The sequence below is a fragment of the Ranitomeya variabilis genome, chromosome 2 (assembly GCF_051348905.1).
Source record: "Ranitomeya variabilis isolate aRanVar5 chromosome 2, aRanVar5.hap1, whole genome shotgun sequence".
NCBI classification, from domain to species: domain Eukaryota; kingdom Metazoa; phylum Chordata; class Amphibia; order Anura; family Dendrobatidae; genus Ranitomeya; species Ranitomeya variabilis.
The window spans coordinates 194,462,200-194,470,176 of NC_135233.1; the positions used below are offsets into that span (position 1 = coordinate 194,462,200).

The 7,977-nt window shown below is 50.0% G+C and overlaps 1 protein-coding gene across 1 annotated transcript in view; it reads left to right on the forward strand.

Moving 5' to 3' along the window:
- Positions 1–7,977, forward strand: part of LOC143804859 (magnesium transporter NIPA2-like) — a 112,833-nt gene that overhangs the window by 22,717 nt on the left and 82,139 nt on the right. The window lies entirely within an intron of this gene.

Below are 7,977 nucleotides of genomic sequence, written 5' to 3' on the forward strand. Positions count from 1 at the left end.
TAAAAAAATTCTTAATTGTAACTCTGATTATACAGTTTATATTGTGGAATGCACTGATTGTAAATTGTTTTATGTTGGATCCACCATCAGGAGGTTTAAAGAAAGATTCAGGGAGCATCTCTATGATATAGTGCATCCCACACTCCAACATGTTTCTAATGTTTCAAATCACTTCATTAATATTCATAATAGGCAAACTACACATCTTAAAACCTTTGCCATTGAGCAGATATCAAAAGATATACGTGGCGGTGATCGGGAAAAGAAACTGCGTGATAGAGAGGCTTTTTGGATCTTTAGACTCAATACCAGAGTTCCATTAGGGTTAAATTTAAGGAAGGAAATTATGCTCCATTACTAAAGTTCTCTGCGGTTCGCAATTTCTTTTTTTTTTTTTTTTTCCCCCATCATTTTTTTTTTTTTTTTGATATTTTTTTTGTGATTTTGCATGTTCTTCATATATAGATGTATATTTATACTTATTTCTGCCAACCTTCTTGTTTTGTAATTTTGTTCACCTTTGCAGAGTTTATTATGTTTGTATTTGAATCATGTGTTTATTTTAATTGCATTCACCTGCTGTGAACTGTTTTATTGCAACCATGTGTTCTTGTCAGCATACTGAGGACTAAGGGCATCTTTGTTGCCCGAAACGCGTCCAGGTGCTGGTTGCTCTCCGTCACCTTCATGCTGGTCATGTTCTAGCAGCGTTTTAAATGTTTAAATAAAATTTTGCATTTTTATCCCGGAGCTGGATCCACACCGTTTCTTTCTACATACCAATCAGTGTTGTGGCAGCAACACTCTGTATCCGTGCTCGGACTGACTTCTACCATCTCGTCTGAACTAAGGGTGAGCTGAAATACCGTTCTTTTTTCAACTTATGAACATGGACACCCTGGTATAAGGCCAGATATACTTTTATACATTTGTTTGCAACATTCAAGAACCATGCCTCCCGTAAGTGATGAAAAGTTTAACCTGTTCTAATGTATTTCAAATGTTTTGCAAAAATGTCTTTCTGACCTGTTTGTTAAATCCAGTACTCCTGGACTGGGAAAGGAAACAAAGGGGGGGGGGTGTGGCACCCCAGGAGTTCGGGTACCACAGTAGTGCTGCCTTCCTCTCGGGGAGGGTAGTGCTATGCCTGGAGATAAGTGAGATTCCCTTTGGCAGGTTATCACACACACACACACACACACACACACACACACACACACACACACACACACACCACCTTCCAAATCCAGGTCAGGAGGGGGAGTGTTGTGATCCGCTTTTTGGGCTCCCCTAGTGGTGGCTGGTGGTACTGGAGACTTGTGTGTTCTTTTCTGCCTCAGCTCACCTGCTTCCATCAGTTTTGGGAGTTCCCTATTTAGCCTTGCTCTCCAGTCACTTCCTTGCCGGTCATCATTGTAACCTGAGTCTTTCAGTTGCATGTTCCTGCTACCAGTCTGCTGATCAGCTAAGTGGACTCTTGTCCTTTTTGTTTTGTATTTTTTGTCCAGTTTACAGTTTGTCATTTCCTGTTACTGGAAGCTCTTGTGGACTGAAATTGCCACTCCTGTGTCATGAGTTGACACAGGAGTCTTAAAGTAATTTCAGGATGGGTTTTTGAAAGGGTTTTTCAGCTGACCGTGAAGTCCTCTTTTGTATCCTTCCTCTATCTAGTAAGTGGACCTCGCTTTGCTAAATCTACCTTCATACTGTGTATGTCTTTTCCTCTGAACTCACCGTTAATATATGTGGGGGCTACTATCATCTTTGGGGAATTTCACTAGAGGTAAGCCAGGTCTGTTCCTTCCTCTTCCAGGCGTAGTTAGTTCTCCGGCTGGCGCATGGCATCTAGGCAGCCGTAGGAATGCTTCCTGGCTACTGTTAGTTGTGTGGTAGATTTAGGTCACGGTCAGCTTGAGTTTCCATCACCCGAGGGCTAGTCTGTTATTTTGTGTTTCTGATGTTCCCATGCCATTGGGGAATCATGACAGGGGAGCTCAAAACCCTGTTTGAGGGCAGCTTCCCTGAATAAAGATCCTGGTTTGGAGGAGGAGCTAGACAGTTGGTCCCAGTAGACCAGTGAGTGTAGTTCAGTCTGTACAGACAGTCTGTGAGCAAGGACAGACAGGGACTGAGCACAGTGGAGATACAGGACTCCGGGAGGCTACGAGAAGGCCTCCACGGAGTCAGTGCGCAGAATCCGGGTACCGGGAGCCCGAGGCTTTTGTGGAGTACTAAGGCTATGTGCACACATAGCGGTTTTTACCGCTGAACCGCAGCGTTTCTGCAGCTGCGGGTCCGCAGCAGTTTCCATTGCGTTTACAGTTACATGTAAACCCTATGGAAACCGCAATCCGCTGTGCACATGCTGCGGGAAAAACCGCGCAGAAACACAGCGGTTTACATTCCGCAGCATGTCACTTCTTTTGTGCAGAATCGCTGAGATTCTGCACACATAGGAATGCATTGATCCGCTTACTTCCCGCATGGGGCTATGCCCACGATGCGGGAAGTAAGCGGATAATGTGCAGATGGTACCCGAGGTGGAGGAGAGTCTCCTCTCCTCCAGACCCTGGGAACCATATTTGTGTAAAAAAAAAAATTAAAATAAAAAATAATGATATACTCACCTCTCAGGGCTGCACGCAGCCGTCCGGTCTCAGGGTTGCTGTGCGAGCAGGGCCTGCGATGACGTCGCGGTCACATGACCGTGACGTCACGAAGGTCCTTCTCGCACAGCATCTTTGGAACCGGACCGCCGCGTGCAGCGCCAAGGAGATCGGGACGTCAGAGGGGGGTGAGTATAACCATTTTTTATTATTTTTAACATTACTATTGATGCTGCATATTGCTGCATATGCAGCATCAATAGTATAGGAGTAAACCCGCAGCGGAAACCGCAAAACAAACCGTGATAAATCTGCAGGGATAACCGCAGCGGTTTTGCCCTGCAGGTTTATCAAATCCGCTGTGGGAGAACCCGCAGAGGACCCCGCAAAGTGTGCACATAGCCTAAGACACAGAGCAGAACTGGAGGGCATAGGATTACATGGACTTTGCCCATATTCACCTGTGGTACAGCAGCACCTTGGAGCCTGGAGTCTCCGTGAAAAGATGCCAGTAAGCACGACTCAAGCTGCCTACCATACAGGTACCTGTCCCAGGACAGGGGAACAAATTAAGACTTTGCTGGGAACACTTAGTGGCAGCAGGGACCTCAGTTACAGCTAGCGCAGAGTGGAAGGAAGGCTTCTACCTGACCTGCCAAGGGGATTCCACTTGTCTCTGGACTGCCTGGACTCCTAATTCACCTGCTGCCTGTGCCCTGGACTGTGGCCTGTCACCCATAGTAAACCAGGTAAAGACTTATAGCTTGTCTACTCCATTTATTTACCGGCTATACCACCCACGCCCTACACCATTGGACCCCGCTTCACCTGTGGGAAGTGTAACATCTGTGCTGCCGCAACATCCCCCAGGGGACTCCTTTAATGCAGCGTCGGTCCAACTACTGACCGAATACCACAGGTGGCGTCACAACAGCCTTTGAACATTTTCCCCTATAAAGACAGTTCCCTTTAACATTGAGTCCCAGTGCCACGGACCGGGTCGCAGCCACTGTGACATCCACCCTGCAGACCGGACCCGGTACAGAGTACCCCACTGGCCTGGCTGGGCGACTCACACATCTGTCAGAAACAGTCAGCCTGACATCAGCTCTAGAATTTCAATGTGCATGGTGCAGATTCAATGTGGAATTTCTGTTTTGCTCTTCCATCAAAATCCGCACGTGCTAGTTGCAGGCTTTGTTGTGAGTTTCACCCTATGCAATGCAAGAGAGAAAGAGAGAAGACTGCAATAAAATCTGCACAAAGAATTGACATAGCCTGGCATATAAAGTCTGCGCAGCAAATCAATTTATGTCCAGAAAATTTCCAGAAGGAAATCCATGCTGAATCATCCAGGCTGTGGAGACATGGGGGGGACAGCAGTACAATACTTTATTGAACCGCAAAACAGACCAATAACACAAAAATAGTCCCAGCAAAATGCCCAAAATGGTGAAAAATTACGGTCTCACTCTTCCACTGTCTCGCCGGAATAAGAGCAGCTGTTATTTCAGAGCATCCAGGGCCGACTATCCCACCTGTGGCAAACACACCGAGGTAACAACAAGCTTAGGAAGATGACAACCTGGCTTCTCCAAACATCTCCATGAAACAAGGCAATCGGCGGGTTGCATTCCTGGCACCCACAAACGTATCCATGGGGTTCAGGCGACCAGTGGGTCCAAATGCTGACTACGCCAAATATATGCATGGATTCGCAGTGGTCAATGGAGCAGATCTGTATTCTTCCAGTGGGGGCAGTGGTCCCCTAAACTGGCATACTGTAGAATGACAAATGTGTGTCCCTTCTGATGAAGCCATGATGTCCTGTAGAGAGTCTCTGGTTCTTTGGATCTCTTGGCTGTCGGGAAGTACAGTTCAAACTAGAAGTTTCCATCCACTATATATAAAGACACATCTGCAGGTTTTTCCTCACTATCTGACATGAAATCAGAATAAACCTTTCCTGTTTTAGGCCAGTTAGGATTACCATAATTATTAATATTTGCCAAATGGCAGAATAATGAGCGAATGTTTTAAGGTATTTTTATTACTTACCGCTAAGTCAAAAGTTTCCATCCATTTCCAATTAGTATTTGGTACCAGTGCCCTTACACTGAATGACTTGGCTCAATCGTTTTGGATTTCCTTCCACAAGCTTCTCACAATAGTTGGTCGGAATTTGAATCCATTGCTCCTGACAAAACTGGTGCAACTGATCCAGATTTGTAGGTCGCCTTGCTCGCACCGGCCCTGAAGGCCTGGAAACAGAACCCATCCACATCAGTGCACACACCCTGGAGGCCTGAAAACAGAACCCATCCACATCAGTGCACACACCCTGGAGTCCTGGAAACAGAACCCATCCACATCAGTGCACACGCCCTGGAGCTCTGGAAACAATCCATCCACATCAGTGCACACGCCCTGGAGGTCTGGAAACAGAACCCATCCACATCACTGCACACGCCCTGGAGGTCTGGAAACAGAACCCATCCACATCACTGCACACGCCCTGGAAGCCTGGAAACTGAGCCCATCTACATCAGTGCACATGCCCTGGAGATCTGGAAACAATCCATCCACATCAGTGCACACGCCCTGGAGGTCTGGAAACAGAACCCATCCACATCACTGCACACGCCCTGGAGGTCTGGAAACAGAACCCATCCACATCACTGCACACGCCCTGGAGGTCTGGAAACAGAACCCATCCACATCACTGCACACGCCCTGGAAGCCTGGAAACAGAACCCATCCACATCAGTGCACACGCCCTGGAGTCCTGGAAACAGAACCCATCCACATCAGTGCACACACCCTGGAGTCCTGGAAACAGAACCCATCCACATCAGTGCACACGCCCTGGAGGTCTGGAACCAGAACCCATTCACATCACTGCCCTTGCCCTGGAGATGTGGAAACAGAACCCATCCACATCACTGCCCAGGCCCTGGAAACAGAACCCATCCCACATCACTGCACACACCCTGGAGGTCTGGAAACAGAACCCATCCACAACACTGCACACACCCTGGAGGTCTGGAAACAGAACCCATCCACATCACTGCACACATGATTTATACAGCCAATCTGCTGAAATCATTGTCAATAACGTGGGTATAATTAGATAATACAAAATCTCAGGAACAGAACACATTTTATAGGTAGTGGCTCTAAGCCCGAGTACCCAAACCACCAACAGCACTAGCAGCAGCCCTTGCGAAACGCGCGTCGGCGACACCGCAGGCAGTCACGGGTAAGAGTAATATGGAGATATGACCTGGTGGCATCTCAGTCAGGGATATACATATAAATACCTCACTTGGGGGATCTACTATGTCTCTGCTGCTATGACTACTCGGGCCTTATGGACTTTACTATTGCACTGTCACTTTACGGGTACACTACTTAATTATTAGCTTGAACCCAGCTGCTATACTGTCATGATATTAATGTTATTACTATTTTTGTAAGTGCCGTCTTATATTTATTGTTAATAATAAAGTGAATTGATTCCTTTTATCATTTGGTGGATTTATTACTCTGTTCTTTGCATGTTTACAATGTGGGTAGAATTACAGCCTGGGATACATGACTATTCACAGTGGTGGCCCAGCCCACATAACTGACAATTTGCATAAAGCACATGTCAGACTAATTAATTTCTACAATATTTTTCTTCACATTATACAAAGCAGTCATGTAAAGCTGCTAAGGACCTGAAAAGTCTAGTGGTCGCTTAGTGAAGTATTCCAAGTGGTTAACTGCCTTTAAGACCATGTTCACATGGAGACTTTTGAGGCAGCAGAAAATAAGGAGGTATTTCAAGCAGAAACTACTCAGGGACACTTTTTTGAGGGGGCAGCAGGGGTCTCGCCTGAAGAGGCCGGCAGGGTCTCGCTTTTGCAGGCCAAGAGAGGCCAGCAGGGGTCCACCTGTGCAGGCCGGGATTGGCCTCGCCTTAAGAGGCCAGCAGGGGTCCGCTGTGCAGGCAGGAAGCCGCCTCGCCTGAAGAGGCCGGCAGGGTCTGGCTTGTGCAGGCCAGGTGCAGCCTTCCCTGAAGAGGCCAGCAGGGGTCCGCTGTGCAGGCCGGGAGTGGCCTCGCCTGAAGAGGCTAGCAGGATCTTGCTTGTGCAGGCAAGGAGCAGCCTTCCCTAAAGAGGCCGACAGGGGTCCGCTGTGCAGGCCAGGAGCAGCCTCGCCTGAAGAGGCCGGCAGGGTCTGGCTTGTGCAGGCCAGGTGCAGCCTTCCCTGAAGAGGCCAGCAGGGGTCCGCTGTGCAGGCCGGGAGTGGCCTCATCTGAAGAGGCTGGCAGGATCTTGCTTGTGCAGGCCAAGAGAAGCCTTCCTTAAAGAGGCCGTCAGGGGTCCGCTGTGCAGGCCAGGAGCAGCCTCGCCTGAAGAGGCCGGCAGGGTCTGGCTTGTGCAGGCCAGGTGCAGCCTTCCCTGAAGAGGCCAGCAGGGGTCCGCTGTGCAGGCCGGGAGTGGCCTCACCTGAAGAGGCTGACAGGATCTTGCTTGTGCAGGCCAAGAGAAGCCTTCCTTAAAGAGGCCATCAGGGGTCCACTGTGCAGGCCGGGAGCGGCCTTGCCTGAAGAGGCCGGCAGGATCTTGCTTGTGCAGGTCAGGAGCAGCCTTCCCTGAAGAGGACGGCAGGAGTCTCGCTTGTGCAGGTCAGGAGCAGCCTTCCCTGAAGAGGACGGCAGGAGTCTCGCCTGTGCAGGCCAGGAGCAGCCTTCCCTGAAGAGGACGGCAGGAGTCTCGCCTGTGCAGGCCAGGAGCAGCCTTCCCTGAAGAGGACGGCAGGAGTCTCGCCTGTGCAGGCCAGGAGCAGCCTTCCCTGAAGAGGACAGCAGGAGTCTCGCCTGTGCAGGCCAGGAGCAGCCTTCCCTGAAGAGGACAGCAGGAGTCTCGCCTGTGCAGGCCAGGAGCAGCCTTCCCTGAAGAGGACAGCAGGAGTCTCGCCTGTGCAGGCCAGGAGCAGCCTTCCCTGAAGAGGACAGCAGGAGTCTCGCCTGTGCAGCCCAGGAGCAGCCTTCCCTGAAGAGGACGGCAGGAGTCTCGCCTGTGCAGGCCAGGAGCAGCCTTCCCTGAAGAGGACAGCAGGAGTCTCGCCTGTGCAGGCCAGGAGCAGCCTTCCCTGAAGAGGACAGCAGGAGTCTCGCCTGTGCAGGCCAGGAGCAGCCTTCCCTGAAGAGGACAGCAGGAGTCTCGCCTGTGCAGCCCAGGAGCAGCCTTCCCTGAAGAGGACGGCAGGAGTCTCGCCTGTGCAGGCCAGGAGCAGCCTTCCCTGAAGAGGACGGCAGGAGTCTCGCCTGTGCAGGCCAGGAGCAGCCTTCCCTGAAGAGGACAGCAGGAGTCTCGTCTGT